The following is a 14,197-nucleotide window of genomic DNA, read 5'->3' as shown; positions in this document are numbered from 1 at the left end:
TGCTTTTGTTATACTGTATGTTGGTTAGCAGGCTACTTTGTGATTCATGGAGGAAAGCATGCCAGGTTTTTGGTGAGACAAACAGTTTCTACCAACAATATCGCAGGGGGAGGAAACGCTTCCATCGTGACGAAGTAAAAATATTTTTTGCAGATTCTCACCAAACTTAATAAGGTTTCTGCTTAACACGTGTTCCACTTATCCACATAAGTATCTGTTTTTGTGTCATCGTGCTAACTAACAAACAAATAATCAGTGATCAAAACAATACGATCTAAAGAGTATGTTAAAATAAGTTTAAATTCTGGTTCTGTGGTTTCATTAAATTTTTTTTTTTTTCCATTTCTGCTAGCGTTACAGGACACTTATTGGCCCACGAAAAGCTAAAGAAAAATCTAAACCCGCCTTCCATTGCAGCCAGTCAATCAGGAAAGGGAGTCCCCACATCTGTGTCCCCTTCCAATGTTTTTTCTTTTTGCCAGCTCGGGCTTTTGAAGTTTTTCCTTGCCCGGATGTGGATTCAGATTAGGGGATGCACTAGTATTAAAATTATTATAATTATAATATTAAATTGAACTATATTACATTTCAAATAATATTATAATTTTGGTTGATTGATTTATTGAAAACAAACCCATGGAGTTAATTCAAGACATGCATGTAATTCATGATAACAGTTAAAGTTTTTGTGTGATTTTTGAAATAGTACGATTAATAATCTTAATTTACTTTTCTGTTTAACCTGTTTTACTCGCACAGTGGTAGTTGTAGTAACTTATTACAAACATTAGAAACTGCAGCTACATCGGTTTATGAACACCACGTTTTGTTTGATTTGGTTTTCGTACACCCATCCATCCATCCCTTCTCTACTGCTTTTCTCTCTCGGGGTCGGGGGGTTGGAGCCTATCCCAGTTGCACTCCGGCGGAAAGTGAGGTACACCCTGGACAAGTGGCCAGCTCATCGCAGGGCCAACACAGATAGACAACATTCACAAACTAGGGCCAAAATAGTGTTGCCAATCAGCCTATCCCTAGGTGCATGTTTTTGGAGGTGGGAGGAAGCCGGAGTACCCGGAAAGAATCCACGCAGTTACAGGGAGAACATGTAAACTCTACTCACCATCTCAGTTATTGTACAACCAAACATTGCTCGTAACAAACTCGTCCGTTTGCCTGTTTATCATTCCGCATAATTGAAATCCCCAACAAAGAATTCCACACTTTGTGACTCAGTCTTTGTACTTTTTTATTGAGTATGACTGTAAAGTAATCATCAAGTGGTGTGCTGCTTTCTTGTTTCCTCGCTCTCTGGAAGTTTAATTCTAGATCATAAATCGTGCATCTCACCTGGACAGAAGAAATCTGAGTAGGTACTCCGACAATTTGGGACTATTTGACAGCCATTTAGGGCTCTGAAATGCTGAGAACGACACGAAAAAAGGCTTTGTTCCACCCACCCTGTTTCTTTGTGAGGATTATGAGTCATTTTTCATTTAAATGGGAATATAAAAACATCCCAGCTGTCGGCATCCTAATGACCAAAGACAATACACAGTAAGTGATGTTTTTTTATTATGTTTGTTGGCTCTCATGAAGTCTGTAGTGAGTAGTAATCAGTGATGAAGAAAAAAAAAAGCAAAAGTGATGCGTTTTTTAAATTAATGTACCGCTTATGCTTAGAATGAGCAAAATACATCATATTAAATGTTATTATAAATGTGCCCGTTACTACATTACATACTATATACTTATATCATGTATGTAAAACCGCAATGGAGGTGTTTGATGTTTTTAAGGGCTTTATAGGCAGAATTGCGCGGTTCTCAAAGGCTCCATTGTAAGCAAACTTTTGATCGCATTTCTTCAATATTTAGAATGCAAATAAATAAATAAATGAATAACATCCATCGTCATGTCTCTCATAATGATTGTAAACGATAGGCAAAATTCCCCTCAAAAGTGCAGTTCCCTTTTATGGATCCGTACGGTTTGTTCTTGAAATAAACATTACCAAAAAAAAAAAGATAACCATAGTTATAGTGGCGGCGTGCACGAACATAACTGCTGCAAAAAAAGTTGACAGGAAATGACGTGGTCTTCGGGCATGTGTGGAATAATCGGGTCTTCTGGAACCGGTCGGGTTTCAGAGACAAAGACCACTTCAAAGATGCGTTCTTCTGTGTATTTGATATTTTAGTCCACAAAAATGTTTAGGAATTCCATCCATCCATCCATGCATTTTCTACCGCTTGTCCCGTTCGAGGTCACGGGGGTGCTGGAGCCTATCTCAGCTGCATTCGGGCGGAAGGCGGTGTACACTCTGGACAAGTCGCCACCTCATCACAGGGCCAACACAGATAGACAGCCAACATTCACACTCACATTCACACACTAGGGCCAATTTAGTGTTGCCAATCAACCTATCCCCAGGTGCATGTTTTTGGAGGTGGGAGGAAGCCGGAGTACCCGGAGGAAACCCACGCAGTCTCAGGGAGAACATGCAAACTCCACACAGAAAATCCCGAGCGCAGGATCCAACCCAGGATCTTCGGATTGTGAGGCAGACGCACTACCCCCTCTCCCACCATGCAGAGGGGTTCCTAAATTGTTTAGGATTTTAGTCGATTAAAACTTAATTTAATTTAGATGACTAAAATATGACTACAGCTAAAATACATCTTTGTTGAAAGACTATGACTAAAACAAAATTAAAAAACGATGTCAATTTTAACACTGATAAACATAATTTCTGATGGGAAAAAATGGCTTTGGTTTGTTGTTCAACTTGGTCTTCGTCTGACTTTTTAGAGCAAAAACCGAGGTACTGCTGTATTTTTGTCGGAAGTGTCAAGCTGGAAAGAGTAGCACTTTAAGGACAGGGTGATACAAAAACATTAAAACAATGTAAAGTACAAGGATAGACAACTGCAGCTTCCATTGGACTTTGAGGGTTGAAACATACATAATGACAGAGGGGCAGTTGACTGACATCAGGACAAAAAGTCAAATTGTTAGATGTCTTAACCTTTCAGTTTGCATAATAATGTTATATTTTCACTGTCTAAAATGATTGTCTATTTTTCCACGTACTTTCCCTGCAGCCATGAACAAAGCCAAAGAGGTGACTGCTATACAACAGGACAGGCGGTATTTGGGGACAAGCTGCAACCTATCAAAATTGGCCTGGCTCCTGACTGTTCAGCTGGGCAAGAGAGAACTTGGTGAGGACCCACAATGGAAAGACCGCTTCCTTTCTTTGTGTCCGTCTGGCAGAAACATTCAAAGTTACGATCTGTGCTTCTGAAGGATAACACTATGCAAACGAAAAACCACTAAGATGTTTGTCAGACAACAAGAGGTCTCCAGTCTGGATTTACTCACTGACGGATGCAAATCCACTCACGCACAACAGTGTGTTGATCAAGTGGAAAAGAAAATGACTGTTGAATACAAAACCCACCACAGAGTGACACCTCATTGAATATTTGCCAACATGTGAGTCAACCCCTTTGTGTCAATTTTGAACCTCAACAACATCAAGCAATGATGTCTCTTAACTCGAGACTTGAAGATGTAACAATTGGCTTTAGAGTGGACTGCGAATGAACAATATTTTTAATCCACAATCACAATACAAGTGCGATTGTCCACTGAGACAAAATACAACGAAATAAGGAAAAGATCCAGAACCAATAGATTTGAACAGTGAGTATGCAGCTTGGCCCAAAGGGCAGCTGAGGAAAAGCAAAGAGGCAGGCAAGAAGATGAGGTACACTATATTGACAAAAGTATTTGGCCACTCATCCAAATGATGAGAATCAGGTGCCCTAATCACTTGGCCTGGTGTATAAAATCAAGCACTTAGGCATGGAGACTGTTTCTATAAACATTTGTAAAAGAATGGGCCGCTCTCAGTGATTTCCAGCGTGGAACTGTCATAGGGTGCCACCTGTGCAACAAATCTAGTCGTGAAATTTCCTCGCTCCTAAATATTCCTTAATCAACTTTATTATAAGAAAAGTGAAGAGTTTGGGAACAGTAACTCAGCCACGAAGTGGTAGGCCACGTAAACTGACAGAGAGGGGTCAGCGGATGCTGAAGCGCATAGTGCAAAGACTTTCTGCAGTCAGTTGCTACAAAGCTCCAAACTTCATGTGACCTTCCAATTAACCCACGTACAGTACGCAGAGAGCTTCATGGAATGGGTTTGCATGGCCGAGCAGCCGTATCTAAGCCATACATCACCAAGTCCAATGCAAAGCGTGGGATGCAGTGGTGTAAAGCACGTCTCCACTGGACTCTAGAGCAGTGGAGACGCCTTCTCTGGAATGATGAATCAAGCTTTTCCATCTGGCAATCTGATGGACGAGTCTGGGTTTGGAGGTTTTTTGATTGATTGATTGATTGATTGATTGATTGATTGAGACTTTTATTAGTAGATTTCACAGTACAGTACATATTCTGTACAATTGACCACTAAATGGTAACACCCGAATACGTTTTTCAACTTGTTTAAGTCGGGGTCCACGTTAATCAATTCATGGTAAATGGTTGCCAGGAGAACGCTACATTTCGGACTGCATTGTGCCGAGTGTGAAATTTGGTGGAGGAGGAATTTTGGAGTGGGGTTGTTTTTCAGGAGTTGGGCTTGGCCCCTTAGTTCCAGTGAAATGAACTTTGAATGCTCCAGGATACCAAAACATTTTGGACAAGTCCATGGGATGGCACTTCAAGTTCATATGTGAGTAAAGGCAGGTGTCCAAATACTTTTGGCAATATAGTGTAATTGAGGGTACTATATGGCTGTGTTCAATTCGCGCACTTCAGTTAGCATTTTGAGTGCGTTCATTTGTTTCGGCGAAAGCTACGACAAGAAGCAGCGCACCTTCAGTACCTGGATGTCGCACTCAACACGCACCAAATGGTAAAATGTGCAGCATTGGAACCTCCACCTCCACCCAATTGTTGAATTCTTGGCCACGCAGTGGAAGGAAAGGGACTCTGCCTATGTTCACTCTGCAGGGTTAATACCCCAGTTTTGGTAAATCATATATTTTTATGTAGTCGTTCACATTATAAAGAAAAAACAGGATTCCCAGGAGTGTGTGGACGAGCAGTCTGCGCCGGGAGTTTGACGTGAGTTTTTAAAACATCTTCTTTATGCCTGTCTTCCTCTCAATTTCTTCTTGTGACGGTTTATTTTGGCGACAAATTAGGACAATTGTTGCTTTTCGGTGACATATGAGTTGCTTGTGTACGTAGTTGATTTATATGCACATACGAAAGCGGTTTGGGTAGGATTTTTAAAAGTTGGGATTGTACCTACTCAGTGGCCTAGTGGTTAGAGCAGAGGTCCCCAAACTACGGCCCGCAGGCCGGATCCGGCCCCCCAGCATCCAAAATCCGGCCTACAGGAAGTCCCAAGTTAAAAAAAATAAAAATAAAATATATGTGTGTATATATATATATATATATATGTATATATATATATTTTTTTTTAAATCTTTCCTTTCTAATCCATTTTCTACCGCTTGTTACTCTTGGTGTCTCCTAGCCGCTCAGGCAAATCATATTGTCTAAAAATGAATTTTCCCATCGATAACGTGACAATGTTAAATGTTGATGAACATCAATGTTAATTGATGTTAAATGACAAAACGGCTTATAAAGACAATGTACAGGTAAAAGCCAGTAAATTAGAATATTTTGAAAAACTTGATTTATTTCAGTAATTGCATTCAAAAGGTGTAACTTGTACATTATATTTATTCATTGCACACAGACTGATGCATTCAAATGTTTATTTCATTTAATTTTGATGATTTGAAGTGGCAACAAATGAAAATCCAAAATTCCGTGTGTCACAAAATTAGAATATTACTTAAGGCTAATACAAAAAAGGGATTTTTAGAAATGTTGGCCAACTGAAAAGTATGAAAATGAAAAATATGAGCATGTACAATACTCAATACTTGGTTGGAGCTCCTTTTGCCTCAATTACTGCGTTAATGCGGCGTGGCATGGAGTCGATGAGTTTCTGGCACTGCTCAGGTGTTATGAGAGCCCAGGTTGCTCTGACAGTGGCCTTCAACTCTTCTGCGTTTTTGGGTCTGGCATTCTGCATCTTCCTTTTCACAATACCCCACAGATTTTCTATGGGGCTAAGGTCAGGGGAGTTGGCGGGCCAATTTAGAACAGAAATACCATAGTCCGTAAACCAGGCACGGGTAGATTTTGCGCTGTGTGCAGGCGCCAAGTCCTGTTGGAACTTGAAATCTCCATCTCCATAGAGCAGGTCAGCAGCAGGAAGCATGAAGTGCTCTAAAACTTGCTGGTAGACGGCTGCGTTGACCCTGGATCTCAGGAAACAGAGTGGACCGACACCAGCAGATGACATGGCACCCCAAACCATCACTGATGGTGGAAACTTTACACTAGACTTCAGGCAACGTGGATCCTGTGCCTCTCCTGTCTTCCTCCAGACTCTGGGACCTCGATTTCCAAAGGAAATGCAAAATTTGCATGGTTGGGTGATGGTTTGGGGTGCCATGTCATCTGCTGGTGTCGGTCCACTCTGTTTCCTGAGATCCAGGGTCAACGCAGCCGTCTACCAGCAAGTTTTAGAGCACTTCATGCTTCCTGCTGCTGACCTGCTCTATGGAGATGGAGATTTCAAGTTCCAACAGGACTTGGCGCCTGCACACAGCGCAAAATCTACCCGTGCCTGGTTTACGGACCATGGCATTTCTGTTCTAAATTGGCCCGCCAACTCCCCTGACCTTAGCCCAATAGAAAATCTGTGGGGTATTGTGAAAAGGAAGATGCAGAATGCCAGACCCAAAAACGCAGAAGAGTTGAAGGCCACTATCAGAGCAACCTGGGCTCTCATAACACCTGAGCAGTGCCAGAAACTCATCGACTCCATGCCACGCCGCATTAACGCAGGAATTGAGGCAAAAGGAGCTCCAACAAAGTATTGAGTATTGTACATGCTCATATTTTTCATTTTCATACTTTTCAGTTGGCCAACATTTCTAAAAATCCCTTTTTTGTATTAGCCTTAAGTAATATTCTAATTTTGTGACACACGGAATTTTGGATTTTCATTTGTTGCCACTTCAAATCATCAAAATTAAATGAAATAAACATTTGAATGCATCAGTCTGTGTGCAATGAATAAATATAATGTACAAGTTACACCTTTTGAATGCAATTACTGAAATAAATCAAGTTTTTCAAAATATTCTAATTTACTGGCTTTTACCTGTACATTGTCTTTATAATCCGTTTTGTCATTTAACATAAATTTTATCAGCGGGTCGGGTCGGGTCGGGTCGGGCGATTGAAATTAAAAAAAATTATATTTTAAATAGATTCAGGCGGGTGGCAGTTAAACCAATTCGGAAATATGATGTAGCGGCTAGCTACGGGATGTTAGCCAATGGCTTTGGCTGGGGGGCGGGACTTCCGGGCAAGTTAGGGAAGTGACGTTGTTGACAGGAAGTGTTAGTTCGAGTTTTGCCGGGAAAGAGGGGAGACGCACATTGGAGCTGTTGTATGGTTACATTGCATCTTATTACAATAAATACGAGACAAACGAATAAGTCTATGAGCCTACGTTCCTGGGAACATTACAATATATACATAGTTAAATGTTGTTACCCACATACGAAAAACGAGCAGGCACCTGCTGCATATGCCACAACAGAAGAAAAAAAAGAAAAAGAGATGGACACTTTTACGGAGCGGAGAAGGCCCCCGACGCCTCGCCGGGGTCCGGGACCGAGGCCCCTTCCCCCGAGAGGGCCCCACCGGGAGCCGTAGCTGAGGCGATCCGCGAGAAGGGCCCGACGCACGTCCAGGGTCACCACCGCGCCCACCGCACCGACACCCCGCCTTGTCCGCCTTCGCCGCGGCCGGCGTCACGCGCAGCAGGTAAGCAGCTTACCTGCCCGCCACCCCCGTGGCCGGGGGCGCGTAACAGGGGTCACTCCGCGCGCAGTGCGCTCACGAAAGGGGTGGGGCTCACCCTGGTTGATATAGACAGCAGGACGGTGGCCATGGAAGTTGGAACCCGCTAAGGAGTGTGTAACAACCCACCTGCCGAATCAACTAGCCCTGAAAATGGATGGCGCTGGAGCGTCGGGCCCATATACCCGGCCGTCGCCGGCAGCGAGACGCGCTTGGAGGTGCGCTCAGCGCGGCTCCCATATGATTGCGCACTGGTGTGCGTCTGGGTCGTGACAGCGTGGCACGCGAATGTCTGTGCTGCGTTGGATCAGTCTCCTTTCTTTAACAGGCAAAAGCTTTATAACCTCACTAATGCCTTGCATCGTCTATATTAGATATATAACAACGGGCGGGTGCGGGCGGATGGCGGGCGGATGCAGTTCTGATCAAATGTTAGATCAGGTGGATTGCGGATGGTTGACGACTTTCTGATGCGGTTGCGGATGAAATAATTGCCTATCCGCGCATCTCTAATATATACACACAGCCTGGCCCCCGGCCAAATTTTTTTAACCCAATGCGGCCCCCGAGTCAAAAATTTTGGGGACCCCTTGGTTAGAGTGTCCGCCCTGAGATTGGTAGGTTGTGAGTTCAAACCCCGGCCGAGTCATACCAAAGACTATACAAACGGGACCCATTACCTCCCTGCTTGGCACTCAGCATCAAGGGTTGGAATTGAGGGTTAATTCACCAAAAATGATTCCCGGGCGCGGCCACCGCTGCTGCTCACTGCTCCCCTCACCTCCCAGGGGGTGATCAAGGGTGATGGGTCAAATGCAGAGAATAATTTCGCCACACCTAGTGTGTGTGTGACAATCATTGATACTTTAACTTCACTGTTCACACTGATGTGAAAAAAATCAGATATATGTCACATAAGGGCAAAAGAAATCGGAATGGACAAGCAGTGTGAACGTAGCCTAAAGACTGTATTATGCTCTTACGTTTACGCTGCATTGGCTAGCTTCTAACCCTACAAATTCGTAACAAAAGAAGCTAACTAGTTATTATTAGGTCAGCTAGGGTTGTGGTTGCTCGCAGAGTTAAATTTCTTGTAAAACATGCAGGAAATTGCACATCAAGCACTCAACCCTGATTAAGGGTCAAAACAAGGTCTGAGGGGCGGTGTAGTGAATATGCAGAAGCACAACGTGTAATATTAGCAATTAAGGATATTAATCTTTGGGCACCGCACAATTCAATTTATTTCGATTCATGAGGGTAATGATTCGATTCAAAATCAATATTATAATAACATTCGGTGCCAGTTCTATGATTAACTACATTTCTCCATAATATAGATAAACACGTCTGATACATTTCTATTTTACCTGTAAGAAAACATTTTAAAAAAAGAAGAAGAAAATTCTACCCAAACATTTAATAAAGTCAAATAAAAATAAGGCAACAAGAGCAGTATCCCACACTTCTCTTTTCTAAAATAAATTTGTACAGCAGATATGATCGTCTACATCAGGGGTCGGCAACCCAAAATGTTAAAAAAGCCATATTGGACCATAAATTCAAAAACAAATCTGTCTGGAGACGCAAAAAATTAAAAGCCTTCTATAAGTGATATAAGGAAGTCAACACATGATATAAGTGTCTATATTAGCTATATTAGCCTACTATCAAAATGACTATGTCGCAGGCTGACACAAATCTTCGTTGACAGAAATGTTGAAATGTAATATTTAGTCTGCACATTTTTACAACATTGGAAAACATTAGTAAAACACAGGCTTCTCAGAGAAACCCTATTAAAACAAATATTTTTGTTTCCCCCCCAACCTTTTTCTATGGTGATATATTATTGAAAAAGCTCCAGGGAGCCACTAGGGCGGCGCTAAAGAGCCGCATATTGCAGACCCCTGATCTTCATCAACAATATGATTTGCCTGAGTGGCTGGACAGGACAGATGAAATAAATAAATACAAATTTATATTTGATTTTTTTTTAATCGATTAAAAATCGTTACAAATAGGAATTGCAATTCATTTGAAAACGGATTATTTTTTTGACACCCCTAATCGCAATTCACAATTTCAAAGGACAGAACAAGAAGAGTACCATGACAGCAATCAACTTTGGACAGCACTACGCAATCAAAAAGTGCATCCTCAGGAACAAAGTATGCAGTGTATTAGGGTTGTACGGTATACCGGCATTGGTATAGTACCGCGATACTAATGAATCATATCACACAATCACGGAGTACTTACAAGCAGACACAGTGTGTAGACAGAAAAGGGAGAACGGACGCATTTTGTCTTAAAAACTAACGATAAATGTGAAGTTATAACACTGAAACGCCCTCAGGAAGAGATGCTTTAAAACATGGCTAGCTAGCTAGCGGCTAAAGTCCAGCCGCAGTCGGCAGTGTTTTAGCTACTTCTAAATCACTAATCCTCGCCTCCATGGCGACAAATAAAGTACGTTTCTTACAAGTATCATCCCTGCAGGACGAGGAATAGCTAAACATGCTTCACTACACACCGTAGCTCACCGGCGTCACAATGTAAACAAATGCCATTGGTGGATCTACACCTAACATCCACTGTAATGATACCAAGTACAGGAGCGTATCTAGTCAATACTAGTATGATTACATCGATGTTTTTAGCATCACAAAATCTTTTTTCGTTTAAAAAAAATGTATATTATGTTTTATAAACTCAGGAATTACGTCCGTGGACACATGTGGACTTTGAATATGACCAGTGTATGATCCTGTAACTACTTGGTTTTGGATTGATACCTACATTTGTGGTATCATCCAAAACTCATGTAAAGCATCCAAGTGATTATTACATTTTAACAGAAGTGTAGATAGAACATGTTAAAAGAGAAAATATGCAGATATTAACAGTAAATGAACAAGTAGATTAATAATTCATTTTCTACTGCTTGTCCTTAATAATTTTGACAAAATAATCGAATGGAAAATGAGCAGCTAAATGAGGAGCCTTTTTTTGCTTACTTACTACTAAAAGACAAGTTGTCTAGTATGTTCACTATTTAATTTAAGGACAAACTTGCAATAAGAAACTTATGTTTAATATACCGTGAGATTTTTTGTTAAAATAAAGCCAATAATGCAATTGTTTGTGGTTCCCTTTATTTAGAAAAGTATCGAAATACATTTTGGTAACGGTACCAAAATATTGGTATCGAGACAACACTACAGTCTACACAGTATACATATTAAAGTGTGAGTACAGAAAGGCGCAGATTCAATCGCAGCATTTGACTACACACAAAAAAACAGAATTCAACAAAAATATGAATATGAATACTTTGACCCTGATAAAAAAAAAGGGGGAAAGATGGCGCTCTCGGTTCTTCGTGTCATACGAGGTAGCGTTGAAGAAAGGGGAACAATCGGGCGTTAGGAGAATGCCACTGATTGCACAGCGGCTGCAGGTGTGCCTCGTTGCTCCGCCCTGTACCGGAAGTACAAGTACGTAACTACAAAGGAAATACAATAAGAAAACCAAAATAAAAGACAGGCCAGGACAGGACAGAAAAATGTAAGAGAACAGTAGAAGACGGAATGTTATGTGCAATTTAGGACGAAGCACATGCTGTCTTTACTATACCAATGCAGGCTCATAAAGAATGTTCTGGAGAACAAAAGAGAGGCAACATGGCTTTTATAAGAGCAGGATCCGGTGCTGCGCAACACATCTGCCTCACACTGATTTTCTTCAGGCCCCTCTCAGTCTGTCTGTGTGGCAGATTGGATCTCAACGATCAGTTTGGAAAAAAGATGCTCATTTATTAATTTTGAAGACTGTAATTTGTGGCGCTGATGCAGTTGTGCTGCACTGGATTACACAGAGTTGGGCACTGGGGTTTTTTCCGAACAAGTGAGCATAATTAGTTATAGTACCGAACACACAAATATCTTGACATAAACGGTACATTGAACAGATCAGTGATTCTCAAACTGTGTAATGCGTACTCCATCTAGTGGTACGCCAAAGAATCACCTAATTAAGTCATTAGTGTTTTATTTTCCTATATTCAAACTAGTCTTGTACCGATACCAATATTTTGGTACCGGTACCAAAATTATTTCGATACTTTTCTGTACTTTTCTAAATAAAGGGGACCACAGAAACATTGCATTATTGGCTTTATTTTAACAAAAAATCTTAGTGTACATTAAACATATGTTTCTTATTGCAAGTGTGTCCTTAAATAAAATAGTGAACATACAAGACAACTTGTCTTTTAGTAGTAAGTAAGCAAGCAAAGGCTCCTAATTTAGCTGCTGACGTATGCAGTAACATATTTTGTCATTTTCCATTCTATTATTTTGTCAAAATTATTAAGGACAAGTGGTAGAAAATGAATTATTAATCTACTTGTTCGTTTACTGTTAATATCTCCTTACTTTCTCTTCTAACATGTTCTATCTACACTTCTGTTAAAATGTAATATTCTCTTATTCTTCTGTTGTTTGATACTTTACATTAGTTTTGGATGATACCACAAATGTGGGTATCAATTTGATACCAAGTAGTTACAGGATCATACATTAGTCATATTCAAAATCCTCATGTGTCCAGGGACGTATTTCCTGAGTTTATAAACAAAAAATAAATTTTTTAAAAACGAAAGCAGATGTTGTGATGCCAAAAAATATCGACGTAATTATAGTAGTATCGACTAGATACGCTACTGTACTTGGTATCATTACAGTAGATGTTAGGTGTAGTTCCATCAATGGCGTTTGTTTACATGTTGACATTTTCAGAGGCGTTATAGTACTGAATATGATTCATTGGTATCGCGGTACTATACTAATACCGGTATACCGTACAACCCTAAATAAAACACAGTGTGACTGTTCAAACCGTGGCTAATGTTACAGTGGCCAAAAATATTAAATATGCTTGTTAAATAAAATATCTTCCTTGTTTTTAGCAAATACTCAGGCACTACTGTATTTTAATGTTGGTCATTATGGTGGTACTTGGAAAGCCAAGTGTTTTCTAAATATTTACTTTTGGTGAACAAAGTTTGAGAACCACTGGAATTAATCATGACTTCAAACACAAGTTTTATTAGTAGTTGGTCATTAGTCAACTTTGTCTGTCACCTGTTTATTGTGTGCGGTGAATCAATACCTTTGTCACTTCTTGCTGTCTGCTGATCTGACCACCAGTTCGTACTGGACATAAAGTTGCCTGGTAGTATACGTGCCCAATATTCTAACCTGTCCGGTGTCCAACTATTGTGTCTTGTATCCTTATTGACTTACTATCAGGCAATTTTCAGAAGGGCAATAAAGCGGCTTATGCAATTTATTATTACACCGAGGTGTTAACAACAAACACAATTATTTTTGGACAAATGAGGATTCACAACCTTCTATTTTTCAAGCTGAATATACGGAGGATGAACTGCTGCTTATAGAAGCGAACACAAAGACAGTTTGAAACGTTGGGATGCTGGGAGAGTGAAGTCGCCGTAACTTGACTGTGTAAATGTGGAATTTGAAGCCAAGCTGTGCTGATAGAAATGGCGTGCTTACTCAAAATCAACAGGAAAAAACTTCCCCAACCGGCTGGACTAAACATACAACTGTCCATCAAGTGAGTCACTATAATATTGATCATGATCAAGCTTGATAGTACAACTACAGTACATACGCTGTCGAGCTAGCTGTGTACAAACAAAACATGAAATGTGAGTTAATACTTTACAAGTTCACAGATACTGTAATATGATTGCTCATGTTTTTCAGTCTGTACAGATTGGTGTCCTATCGCATTGTGTTGTGCATTACAAACTCAAAAGCCATTCAGCTGTTGACGCAGAAGCTAACTTACCTCTTGCCGTAGCTAGCTTACAACTAATGCTGTAGCATGCTGTCACAAAGCGAAGTCTTGCAAAACTAGAAAAATAATTCCTCAGTGTTTGCTCGTACAATAACAATGTTGCTACAGTTTGGTTGTTATACAGGTTACGGAACGTAAATGAAGTATTGTTGGTGGTTTTTGGATGCATTTTCAAAGTGATAGAGGCAGAATGGATAGATCCCATTAGCGAGCCGATTTTTACAAATTAAAATGCAAAAAAAAACAACTTTCTTTTCTTGTCTATTTTGGGAATGATATGCAAAATCCCCCAAAAAGTGCAGTTCCCCTTTAAAGTGACAATCTACCGAAAAAC

At 40.6% G+C, this 14,197-nt stretch overlaps 1 protein-coding gene across 1 annotated transcript in view; it reads left to right on the top strand.

Annotated features, from left to right (window-relative positions):
* Positions 1–14,197, top strand: part of col7a1 (collagen, type VII, alpha 1) — a 265,397-nt gene that overhangs the window by 79,038 nt on the left and 172,162 nt on the right. The window contains exon 5 of the mRNA XM_061930639.2: positions 3,105–3,224. The gene's annotated coding sequence lies outside the window, so the exon portion shown is untranslated. The remainder of the gene's footprint in view (positions 1–3,104; positions 3,225–14,197) is intronic.

Source organism: Nerophis lumbriciformis, linkage group LG03 (genome assembly GCF_033978685.3).
Source record: "Nerophis lumbriciformis linkage group LG03, RoL_Nlum_v2.1, whole genome shotgun sequence".
Taxonomy (NCBI): Eukaryota; Metazoa; Chordata; class Actinopteri; order Syngnathiformes; family Syngnathidae; genus Nerophis; species Nerophis lumbriciformis.
The sequence above is the reverse complement of the archived record's forward strand: the minus strand, read 5'-3'. Positions and strand labels throughout refer to the sequence as shown.